The sequence below is a fragment of the Schistocerca americana genome, chromosome 1, assembly GCF_021461395.2.
Source record: "Schistocerca americana isolate TAMUIC-IGC-003095 chromosome 1, iqSchAmer2.1, whole genome shotgun sequence".
In the NCBI taxonomy this organism is placed as follows: Eukaryota; Metazoa; Arthropoda; class Insecta; order Orthoptera; family Acrididae; genus Schistocerca; species Schistocerca americana.
In genome coordinates, this window is record NC_060119.1 from 629,235,537 (window position 1) to 629,248,783 (window position 13,247).

The window sequence follows — 13,247 nt, forward strand, 5'->3', positions numbered from 1 at the left end:
ATTCTGCTTAAGCAAACCTTCAAATGAACACGATTGTCTGCACGTCCAGCGTATAGTTTCCTTGGGTTTCCATTTGTTTACTATGAATTCCAGCAAGTGAACGAGCTACGTCCCCCAGGTGCTCCACTGTGTCCTACACTTATGTGAAGTTGCACACTTGCTTTTTAACCAGCTGTGTCAAGTTATTACAATAGGCATTTTTTCACTGTGAACAAGGTCAATTATCGAAACCGGCAGTGAATAGACGTATTGTAAGACATCACAGTGTGTATCATGCATTTCTCCAAGTACACTCCTGGAAATGGAAAAAAGAACACATTGACACCGGTGTGTCAGACCCACCATACTTGCTCCGGACACTGCGAGAGGGCTGTACAAGCAATGATCACACGCACGGCACAGCGGACACACCAGGAACCGCGGTGTTGGCCGTCGAATGGCGCTAGCTGCGCAGCATTTGTGCACCGCCGCCGTCAGTGTCAGCCAGTTTGCCGTGGCATACGGAGCTCCATCGCAGTCTTTAACACTGGTAGCACGCCGCGACAGCGTGGACGTGAACCGTATGTGCAGTTGACGGACTTTGAGCGAGGGCGTATAGTGGGCATGCGGGAGGCCGGGTGGACGTACCGCCGAATTGCTCAACACGTGGGGCGTGAGGTCTCCACAGTACATCGATGTTGTCGCCAGTGGTCGGCGGAAGGTGCACGTGCCCGTCGACCTGGGACCGGACCGCAGGGACGCACGGATGCACGCCAAGACCGTAGGATCCTACGCAGTGCCGTAGGGGACCGCACCGCCACTTCCCAGCAAATTAGGGACACTGTTGCTCCTGGGGTATCGGCGAGGACCAGTCGCAACCGTCTCCATGAAGCTGGGCTACGGTCCCGCACACCGTTAGGCCGTCTTCCGCTCACGCCCCAACATCGTGCAGCCCGCCTCCAGTGGTGTCGCGACAGGCGTGAATGGAGGGACGAATGGAGACGTGTCGTCTTCAGCGATGAGAGTCGCTTCTGCCTTGGTGCCAATGATGGTCGTATGCGTGTTTGGCGCCATGCAGGTGAGCGCCACAATCAGGACTGCATACGACCGAGGCACACAGGGCCAACACCCGGCATCATGGTGTGGGGAGCGATCTCCTACACTGGCCATACACCACTGGTGATCGTCGAGGGACACTGAATAGTGCACGGTACATCCAAACCATCATCGAACCCATCGTTCTACCATTCCTAGACCGGCAAGGGAACTTGCTGTTCCAACAGGACAATGCACGTCCGCATGTATCCCGTGCCACCCAACGTGCTCTAGAAGGTGTAAGTCAACTACCCTGGCCAGCAAGATCTCCGGATCTGTCCCCCATTGAGCATGTTTGGGACTGGATGAAGCGTCGTCTCACGCGGTCTGCACGTCCAGCACGAATGCTGGTCCAACTGAGGCGCCAGGTGGAAATGGCATGGCAAGCTGTTCCACAGGACTACATCCAGCATCTCTACGATCGTCTCCATGGGAGAATAGCAGCCTGCATTGCTGCGAAAGGTGGATATACACTGTACTAGTGCCGACATTGTGCATGCTCTGTTGCCTGTGTCTATGTGCCTGTGGTTCTGTCAGTGTGATCATGTGATGTATCTGACCCCAGGAATGTGTCAATTAAGTTTCCCCTTCCTGGGACAATGAATTCACGGTGTTCTTATTTCAATTTCCAGGAGTGTATATGTATGCTTTTGACAGCTGCCTCAAAAAATTTTTGATCGTGTGAAAACTTATCAATCAGCCCATTTTGTGCAAGATGTGAATCACATTTGTTGAATGCTAACCAAAACCAGATGTGAGAACAAATTTCTGAACAATGCTTCGGTTCTATCGAAAACGACCCAACTATTTGTGTGTTTCATTTTCGTCAAAATAGTGATTTTGATTTTGAAACTGGCGATTGGAAGATGCTGACCTCGCACCAGAACATGTGAAGTACACCACATCTGCTGGAAAGACTGACCAGTGTTTCCTGGGATTCTTCCGACTGATTACCTTGCAACAACCGGTGTTTGCTTCACAAGCATTCTGGATCATCTATATTAACATATAAACTAGTCTTAGGTTGCAAAAGAAACAAAATCACGTCTTGCTTTGAGATAATACAAATACCAGCTAACTGCCTTGGGAATGACAAAATTTGAGTCTAAAGCACTAATTGTTGGAATTTTGAGTCTATTACATCTGAAGAAATTTCGAGTTTGCAAACGCTTCGAGGGCACTGAAGAAATTGCAACTGTCGTGGTCGGGTACCTTGCAGACCTTAAGTGCACTTGGGGGCTGAAATTTATTTCTTGGAGAACCGTAGTCTTGTGATACGACTCGTTTAGCAATTGCTTGTATAAAGCAAGAAGAGCTATGCCTTGCATTTCAGATTATTTTTGACGTATCGCTGAATGTAAATAGGAAGTCTCAGTGTTTGTCCAATGGAAAGGTCTGGATAACTAAGAATTCTGTCTTTTCAGCACAGCTTCTTTACTTCGTATGATATTTCACCATGTGATTTTTGAATTGTGCACTCTCTGCGAGCCATTTGTGTATTTGCGGCTGTCGCTAAGCATGTATCAGATACGCGAACACTGAGAAATTATCGCCGTAGGAAGCTGTAAGGCACGATTGGACAGTACATTAGCACTTCGCCTGTTCACAATATTTACTTAGTTGTTGTACTACAAACCGAAGATGTCACTTTGCTACATGTAAGACATGAAGAAGCTTAGGAAATGTGGTATTTATATCAAGATGATGAAATTACTTCACTTGACCCTTTCTCATCACTTAATTTCCACTAAATGGAGGGGTGAAACTCCGACGAAATTCAAAGGAGTAAGCTTTCTTTCTCGTTTGCTTTTACTCTGTACACCGAATTATCTGCTAAGGCAAACAATGAAACATCGTATTTCAATGAATGACTAGCGGTGAACCGTTTTCAGTGAAAGTAATGGCAGGGTGGCAGGCTATTGTTGCTTTTTCAATGGAACAAGAAGAACCAGGAAATACTGATAATCACGTATTCTGAAGCCAACGCCTCTTTGTTTTCACGCCAGAGGACTCCGTGATAAAGCGTCAAGTTTCATTTAGCTCGCGTAATGATACTCGTATATTATCATTTTCCCAGAAGGAAGGAGTAAGTACCATGATTCCTTCTATGTCTTTGCACGCACTGACAGCATAATCTCATCGTCTTGAACGTCTGGCATGTCTTTCATTTGTAACATCTATAAAAAGAGAAACCAGAAGTCTTGTTCAGATTACTGGGGAATTAGTGTAATATCTTCAGTAGGAAAACCTTTTGCTACTATAGTTAACGAAGAGATTGAATAGAATGTGACAAATATGACATTAGCAATAGAAAAGAGTAGGGATAGTAGCAAGGAAGTACACGTGACTTCTGTGGATTTGGAAATAGCATACGGCAGCATCCCAAGATCTGAGAATGTGCTTGCCGTACAGTAAATGATACGATAAAAGGTACCGATGTAGCCCCCCCCCCCCCCCCCTCCCAGAAAACTACCATATGAGCGCCCTTGCGCATGGGCAGTTATTGCAGGTTTGAGGGGACAAACTATATGGCTATCCCATGACCTTTCTCACCTCAGTGTATGTATGTTACTGCTGCTCCTTCCACTTGTGTTATTTTAATGCCGCGTGGGGTAGCCGCGCGGTCTAGGGTCCGCGCGGTTTCCGCCGTCGGATGTTCGAGTCCTCCCTTGGGCATGGGTGTGTGTGCTGTCCTTAGTGTAATTTAAGTTAGATTAAGCAGCGCGTAAGCTTAGGTACCAGTGACCTCAGCAGTTTGGTCCCACAAGACCTTACGACAAATTTCCAATTTTTCTCTTATTTTAAGCTGTGCTCTTAGGTTCCCAACTAACCACTTTCTTGGAAATAGTTTCATATTGAGACATAAACAGCCGAATTTCTGTGACAAGAAAGAATACAAGCACGAATCAAAAAAACCTTTACCCCTATCTTTTGTTAGCTGAAATAAGGTAGATATTAGTAATTGCAATAATACTGTTCTGCTTGTCCACATAACTGTCATACCGATTCAGACATTTGTCCCGTTGCAGCATAAAATTCCAGCTGTCCCAGTGGCAGAATACGGCTATCTGACTGTGGAACCACCGTAGGACTGCTTTCTTGGCTTCATCGTTGCGCGTGCATCAATCACCTACCAGGAACTTCTTCAGCGGACCGAAAATGTCAAAGTCACTAGGGGCGATTTGGGGACTGTATAGTGGGGAGTCCAGACTCTCGCAGTGAAATGGACGGAGCTCGTCGCTGCTTCTGGTAGCCACATGTAGCCTCGTATTTCAGGCATTACCGCAGTGGCCGACGGCCTTCACTTAACGACGGAGAGCAACGGCGTTTGCTTAGAGTTGACAGTGCTAACAGGCAGGCAACACTGCCTGAAGTAACCGCAGACATCAATATGGGGCGTACGACGAACGTATCCGTTAAGACAATGCGGCAAAGTTTGGCGTTAGTGGGCTATGACAGTCTTTGCTAACAGCACGACATCGCCTGTAGTGCCTATCCTGTGCTCGTCATCATGACAGTCGATTCTAAACGACTGTAAAACCGTGATCTGATGGGATGAGTCCCGATTTCAGACGGTAAGAGTTAATGGTAGGTTTCGAGCGTGGAGCAGATCCACGAAGCAATCGACTCAAGTTGTCAGCAAGCTGGTGGGGTCTCTGTAACAGTTTACATGGAATGAGCTGGGTTCTCTAGTCCAACTGAACTGGCCATTCACTGGGAATAGTTATGTTTGGCTACTTGGAGATCACATGCAGCCATTCATGTACTTGATGTTCCTGAAACACGATTGAATTTTTATGGATGACAATACACCATGTCAAAGGGATTGCTTTGAAGAACGTTTTTGACAGTTCAAGCGAATGGTTTGGCCACCCAGATCGCTAGACATGAATCCCATCGAACACTTATAGGACATTATCGACAAGTCTCTTCGTGAACAAAATTCTGCACCAGCAGTACTTTCGCAGATATGGATGGCTGTAGAGGTATCAGCATGGTCCAATATTTCTGGATGGGACTTCCAACGACTTGCTGAGTTGCTGCACTACGTTGGGCAAAAGGAGGTCCGGCATGGTACAGAAGGTATTCCATGACTTTCAACACCTCAGTGGATATACTATTGGTTGTCGCAAATACTAACCGTTTTTTCGCAGTGTCGCACACATGGAAAAGCTGGGGTCACTCATTGCCTACTGGCTGGACTGCTGTCGAGCTTCGTGGTGGCATCGAGTACCATTCTGATATCACTTCCGAGTAAGCCGAGCGTGAAACTAGCTCTTCCACAGGTCTCAACCAAATCCTTCCTCCCACCGCACAAAAGCAGCGCGTGAATACGGCGCATACTAGCTAGCGTCACAGTTCACGCTACATCTCGCTGACTATAAATTACACCGAGACAGTATGTCAAGAGATAGCGCGTAACGCCGCAAGTGGCCTGCTTCTCTCTAAGGGCCTCGGATGAGTACGTAATTAGGCAGTGGGCGTGAGGAGGGGGAGCTATTTACTAATCTGGAGGCAGAGCAGCGAGGAGTGTGGGCGTGGTGGTGTCGGGAACTAATCGTGCCCCCTGGCCGCCACCTGTTGTGCTCCGCCTCCTCGGCCTTTATCTGCGACGCCGCCGCCTCCGCCGCCCGCTTTTTATCGGCCAACTTTCCTGGAGCGCCGTCAGCTTCTGAGACGGCGCCCTGTCACGGCGGCCTATCTGTAACGGCCGAGAAGCGCCTGTTGCCCGCCTGATAAGGCACCGCCTCCAAAAGACGTCTGCCGCGAGCGCCGTGCATTAGTCCTCCAGCTGTTTCCACGGCTTTCAGATAAGTCGCCAATGGCTGCACTCAGCTCTTCAGTTTTCCGGTACTAAGTCTAGAGGTCACGACTCGCAGCGGTATTGACACTGACTGGAGACAGTGATACTGAATTTATTTATTTATTTAACTAGTAAGTGGTACAAGTGAAAGTGTGAACTGACAAGATAAATTTTATCGAGATTTTAAGAGTGATCCTGATGATAGCATTGCACCTGTACTGACCGGCAAAATGCAACAGGCATGGATTTCCATCCCACAAACTGACATCCGGCGCCTGTAAAACACATTGCGTGCACGTTTGTATGCTTACAGTTTATAGCGTATCAAAACGGTTGCTGTCCAGAATTTGTTAACGCAATTAATAGAAATATATTGAAAAAGAGAAATCTTCTTTTCCATAGCCGATTAGAGCCAGATTTTATGACGCTTAGACCAGTCGAGCAGACAAAGGAAAAGGTCTGTTTTCTTTAGAGTACCATACATGGGTGCAATATCCCAAAAAATTGGCAGACGTATGATATACAAAAACATTATTCCCGCGTATTTTAGATTTTCAGATCAAATCAGAAAACTCAGACACAAGGAAAAAGTATGGTGAATAAACATAATGCAGCGGGTGTATGCAGCTTTAAATGCAATGGTTGCCCTAAGGAATATATACGACAAACTCGTAGGTCATTTCGAATAAGATTTCAGGAATACCTTAACTTAAATAATCCCCGCTCTGCATTAACAGCGCACTTACGCGAAGAGGGACACAACATCAAAGCACTTCAGGAAATTTAAAAATACTTCACAGAAAGGAAAAACAAGCCATATTTTGAAATATTAGAGGAAGTGGAAATTTTTAGACATAAAAAAGAAGACGTACAGTTCACGTTAAATGACCAGTTGAAATTAAAGCACCATAACATTCTGGCTAATTTTAATTGTTTGTATTGATTGGCGACTCCATGGAGTGTCCTGTGCGCCACGACCATATAATGGGTATACTTGGAAAGAGAGACAGCATTGGTCGTATTTTTTTGTTTTATTAAACGCAAAATCGATTTTCGGTCACTTAGTGACCATCTTCAGTGCTGTAATATATAATTTAAATTGGTAGCCACTGGTGTCAACAAGCTTACAGCGGGACCGCTGGCGGCACGCATGGACTGCCGTATGGTAGGGCTGTGGTCACGAGGGTCCACGACCTCGTCGTAAACCGGATCCAGCAAGCTTTAAGATGAGTGCATTTCAATCCAAGTAGAGCGGAGTCAGTAACCCGTGTGAGCCCCGTAGTACGTATGTGATGTGACAGATTATCATCGCGCCGTCATGTGCAGTTTGGTGGATCTGGTACTGCTTAGTACTTGAAGACCCTACTGTGTTAAAAGCACTTGGCTCAGTGATTAGACGGTGTGGTTACTCAACTGTGAATTAATAAAGCAGTGAAGAGATTTGTTTCATTCTGCCAATCGTCGCAAGTGTTGTCACAGTGAGTTCAGTGTGCGTTTGTTGCCTAATGAATTTGATATCAACTATTTGGTACTTGGTTTTGACTCGCTTTGCGCTTGTTTCCGCAGTGACATGTGGTTGCTGATTCTGGTTGGTTACATTTTGCCTCTCACGCAAATCGAGTGGGGTTTTACTTACTGTTAGCTGGTCTGGTGTTCTGTACTGTGACTTGTTTGTTCAGATTTTCGGGTTTGTGGAATCCAACGGAAATCTGATAGTGGTTCCTTTCTCGTTCCGGGCGGCCTAACATGGTATTCTGCGGACGTAGTGCAGACCACCGGTTCCGGCCTTGGCGTATTGTTCCATCGTTGCATTTAGTTTATCGAACGTCAGGTAGCTTCAGCAAGATTATCATTATTCATTCTTTAGACCGCCACTAGTCTGAGTTACTATCTTGTGAAGTGAATGCAACTCTTGGCTGCCTATCTCATCGGCCGCGAAAGTGTTTGTTACCGGACGTTCTCAGAGGTCGATTCCCAGAGCACTATCTGGATCAATTGCTTGGTTTTTTAATTAACTTTTGCTATTGTATTTGCTGTCTTACAGCAGGTTTCAATTTTTTTTATACAAGTATTATTGCCGTTCCAGGCATGTAAGGCCGTCAGCCGTGATTATGGTTATTTGCCTTGAAAAAAATAATTTGGTATTTCTATTTTAGGAGTAAGCCTTTAAACCTTATTTACTGCCATTCCTGGCGTCTGATACCTTCTGCTGTGTTTGTGGCCACTTACGTTTTAATATTTAAATACCTGTAAGTTGTAAATTGCAGCGAGTTCTTAAACATTCTTAATTTATTGCCATTCTTTGCGTGATCACAGTGGTTTGATTTTTTAAAAACATTATTTGTATCTGTATTTCATGGTGATTTGCTAAATTGTAACGCCCTGAAGACACTATTATGTACACAGTTGTTTATTCCTTCATTAACAAAGTGCGGTATTTTTTTTATTTATTGTTGAGTCTGAAATTACTGTTTTAAAAATAAATGTGTGCAACTGTAAAAGACAACCAGTAGTAACTGATTACGACCCCGCCCACAACCGTAACCGAATCCTGCCATCCGTTGACCACCAGGTCCCATCACAGAAAACCTAAATCAGGATGGCTGGAGGCGGATTTGAACCGTCGTCCTCCCGAATGCGAGGCCAGTGTGCTAAGCACTGCGCCACCTCGCTCGGTTAGGAGTCCACTCAGCATACATTGTTGAGGATGGGGCTCCACAGCAGACGGTCATGACATGTCACCATGATGATCCAACAAGTCATCTACTATTACAGTGAGCGCGGGATTAAGGAGACTGCACCGTGGATCAATTAATCGAAGGCAGCATGACAACTACTTGAACAATATTACGGACAACCTGCATCCCTTCAATCTTGATGTTTTCCTCGATGACAATGGCATCATATAACGGTGTAAGTCCGTGTCACAAGGCCAGAATCATACTACATTGGTTTGACGATCACGATAGTGAACTCACGTAGATGTCTTGGCCACCAAACTCACCTGGTCGTAACCCGGTGTTACACATCTGGAACGTTGCCGGAAGCCAGTCTGCGCCCGCAAACAACCGGCGTGTAATTTACGTGAATTCCGTTATCCACGCTTACGAGAGGCGTTCAGTGAGTAATAAAACCTTTTTTTTATGAAAGCAGGTTGGTTTTATTTAGGATTACAATACACCATATTATTCACCACTCTTTTGACTGGGTTCCGCACTACTGGTCAACGTCAGAGACAACATTTTGCTGCATCAAGATCCTCCCCGTCAGCGTATTAGTTCCCGCGGAGTGCACCTTTCACTGGGCCGAACAGATGGAATTTGGAAGGTGCGAGATCGGGGCTGTAGTGTGGATGAAGAAGAACATTCCAATGACGTTTCGTGAGCTCCTCTTCGATGTGCAGTCTTCTGTGAGGCCTTGTGTGTCGTGTCTGCATATCTGTGACGACAAACACGCTGAAGTTGTTTCTTCAGTTTCCTGCTGGGCGGCACCCTGGAGATCGGACAGGTCTGTGCGACGTTGTTGCGATGGTGACAACGCCTCGCCCATGGTTCACAGTGCTTTCGTACAATGCAGGATCTCCGTAGACATTCTGCAAACGCCGAAACAAACTCAGTGACAGCTCTCTGTTGCATTACGCCATTTTGAAGGATACATATGGCGCCACCGGCTATAGGAACATAATGAAAGTGTGGGGATTGAAACGGAAATATTGCACGATGTCTCGCAACGAATTCTACATTTTTTCAACCGAAATCGGCCGAGAAAAAAATATGTTGCATAATTTATTGAACGTCCCTCGTAATTTACGCGAATTTCAACACCTGCGCGTAGAAATCTGCTGCTACATACGTTTAGAAAAATTGCAAATAACTTGTCAAATCCAAGCAAAATCTAATCGCTGCTCTATTGCGTCCCAAAGAAGACCAAACCTGTATTTAGCAGGTGGCTATGTTTTGGCTTTTCAGTGTAGGAAAGCTATTTTCATAGTAAAGAACAGGACATGAGGCCGGCTTAGTGACGAATTAGAACAGTGTCGCACTGCATAGACTTCAGTCCTCCAGTAAATGCAAGTTGAGGACTCGGTGTGTTAATTAATTATATCTTTATCTTTCACGAACGAAGTACCCATCGAAACAACATTGCATCCTTATCCATTTACGTAACAAGAACTGAAATGTCCGACAGGGCCGGCCGGTGTGGCGGTGCGGTTCTAGGCGCTTCAGTCTGGAACCGCGTGACGGCTACGGTCGCAGGTTCGAATCCTGCCTCGGGCATCGATGTGTGTGATGTCCTTAGGTTAGGTTAGGTTTAATTAGTTCTACGTTCTAGGCGACTGATGACCTCAGAAGTTAAGTCGCATAGTGCTCAGAGCCATTTGAACCATTTGTCCGACAGGTGCCGAAAACAATCACTCATCCCGTCACTCTGAGTGCCTTTCAACTTACTTTGAGAGCTTCAGTAAAGTGTATGCCCTCCGCGAGCGTTTATCAAAAATGGTTCAAATGGCTCTTAGCACTATGGGACTTAACTTCTGAGGTCATCAGTCCCCTAGAACTTAGAACTACTTAAACCTAACTAACCTAACGACATCACACACATCCATGCCCGAGGCAGGATTCGAACCTGCGACCGCAGCGGTCGCGTGGTTGCAGACTGTAGCGCCTAGAACCGCTCGGCCACTTCGGCCGGCGAGCGTTTATCACCACCTGACACCGACATGGAATGCTCTGTATTAGTCTACAAAGGTCACCCTGTGGCATCCATTCCCATTCTTCAATGAGAGTCCTTGAGAGTTCTTGGAGGTGTGTGGTGGAACAGGATGATCACGAACACGTCTGTGCAGCATGTCTCACACATGCGCGATGGGGTTTAGGTCGCGACTCACCGCTGGCCAATCCATTACCGCAATGGCTAGGCTTCGCAAGACTTCCCTTGTGACGTCTGCCACGTGGGCCTTCGCATTTTTAGCTCTACCGGAGAATTAAACTGACGATGAACAGAGAATGTCAGTTTGCACGAAATATTATGTTTCGATATTAACTGGCTTGGTTTCTCGTTTCTGCGATAGTGTCATCTTTCAATATCTCAAGTGCGCCAACAAAACTTTACAGGCAGCTGAAAGAAGTAACTCGCGCCGCAACTCGTATTGCAGTTTTCATCACCGTCATCACTGCTGCTTGTCATGAAGGTGAACTCTCGGAACTGCTTGTGTTTGAGTAGACGTCTTTCGTTTGAATAGCAGAAAAATTTTGCTCTGCCCCCATACTCCTACTCATATGGTTTTGTGGCAACTGTTTGCTACAATGCTTTTCATTAAAATAAATATTTTCATTGGGTACCGGGCTACGATAAAAATCGCAAGTCCCAGCTACTTGAGCTGCCTGGGATGTGTCATTATTGAACTTTTTCTTTATTGTGTTCGATTATTTTGCTGTGTTATCTACATCATCATTAAGGAGAGTTCGGATGTTTTCTTGCCATTTAGGCCAAGCTTGCGCCAAGTCCTTCTCCATCCGGCTGTGTTCGAAATACGCTTTGGTAATAGTTTTATCCGCGGCTTTCTGTGCTCGTTCTACGTCGTTCGTAAGTACATATACTGACCTGACTTGCTCGTTACATACTTCATTTAACTGTCTTGTTTGATTTTTAACCTCTTCAGCAACGTGTACATCCTGAGTACCCAGATCATCTTATTTTTTAAATTGTGATGCCTATTTTGTGTTTCATGTTGTCAGAATGCCTATTTTGTATTTCATAGCATATATCTTTGAATGTTAGTTCAGACTCTCTTGCCTCTGATTCGTAATGGTCATTTCCTTTTTTAGTTCCTTGAGTAGTTGCATAACAGGATCTGTTGCTACACTAACAGGTTCAGCAATAGTCTCGTCTGTAGCCAGCAACGTACTTTCACACGTCACAGCTACCGTGTTATTTGCATTTTCAATGGGGAATTCGCCTTCTGGTATCTGATTAGAGTCTTTTTTATGAGTGTGAAGAAGCCATCATTCTAAATTTCTGACTGCTTATCGTTATACTACCGTATACGACAAAAAATGGTTCAAATGGCTCTGAGCACTGTGGGACTCAACATCTTAGGTCATAAGTCCCCTAGAACTTAGAACTACTTAAACCTAACTAACCTAAGGACATCACACACACCCATGCCCGAGGCAGGATTCGAACCTGCGACCGTAGCAGTCCCGCGGTTCCGGACTGCAGCGCCAGAACCGCTAGACCACCGCGGCCGGCCCGTATACGACAGCTGACGAATCTATTACTATGCGTAATGCAGTTAAATTGTAAACAATTCACAGGTGGTAATTTCGTGCAGCCCAGCAACATAAAATACTTCAGGATGGAACAAATGCGAGACACTACTGCAAGCTGCGCGCTTAGCTACATAGAACCGCTCTTTTACAAAATGCTTTGTAACTACATACTAATTACAAAGGTAATTTTTCAAGATTTAAGCCCCAAATGAGGAGATTTTACTATTACTGAAGGCGGTACTAGTAATACCGTCGAGCGAGTGATGTGTATTACGTTAAGTTGTAGCAGTTAACAATGATGTCTTCCAAAATTTATCATTTATAATTTCATCTTGTTTGATGCCTTTGTCCTTGATTTTATTGCTTTTAAATGTATTTCGTTCCTTTCTTAAATGGAGTTTCACCCTTTTATTGGTACACACGGAAACAAAGAAACTGACATTCATGAAACACACATGTTTTGAGAGAAAATTACCTAAGCATCATACTAATGATCAATTTTGCTTGTTACGAGCTCACGCCCATTTAATTCTGCTGGAGAGTGAAACTGACGATGAACAGAAACTCTCAATTTGCACGAAATATTATATGGTTTGGAAATAAGTGTCTTGAGTTGTTATTTTCGCATCCGTTACAGTTTACAGCATCTGAAGTGCACCAGTATTGTTCGCACTAGCAATTCGGACTTCTTAAAATTAAATACGAAATAGGTCATGAATAATTACTACAATTCGTAGCGATCTCAGACAGCCAGCCACAATGGTCGCTAAACAGACATCGCCCAAACAAGTTATTCGCATTCCTGCAATGAGATTCATCGGCACTTCCACTGTAAAAGCTCCCAATGAAATACCAAGCATATTAGTGGTACAAAATAAAAGAATATGATGCAATGTCTAAACAAAAATGAGTAGTCATTCTCACTTAAAGAAACATTGATGCAAGCTTCTTAACAAATCGCAGCTAGGAGGAAGAAAGGTAAGGAGGGAAGCGTAAGTGAACTATGTCAGACAAAAGACGGATACTGATTTACAACGATAACTTATCTGCTAAACTCATTACTCCTGACTTTATGCTTTATGAGTGCATTTTTTACA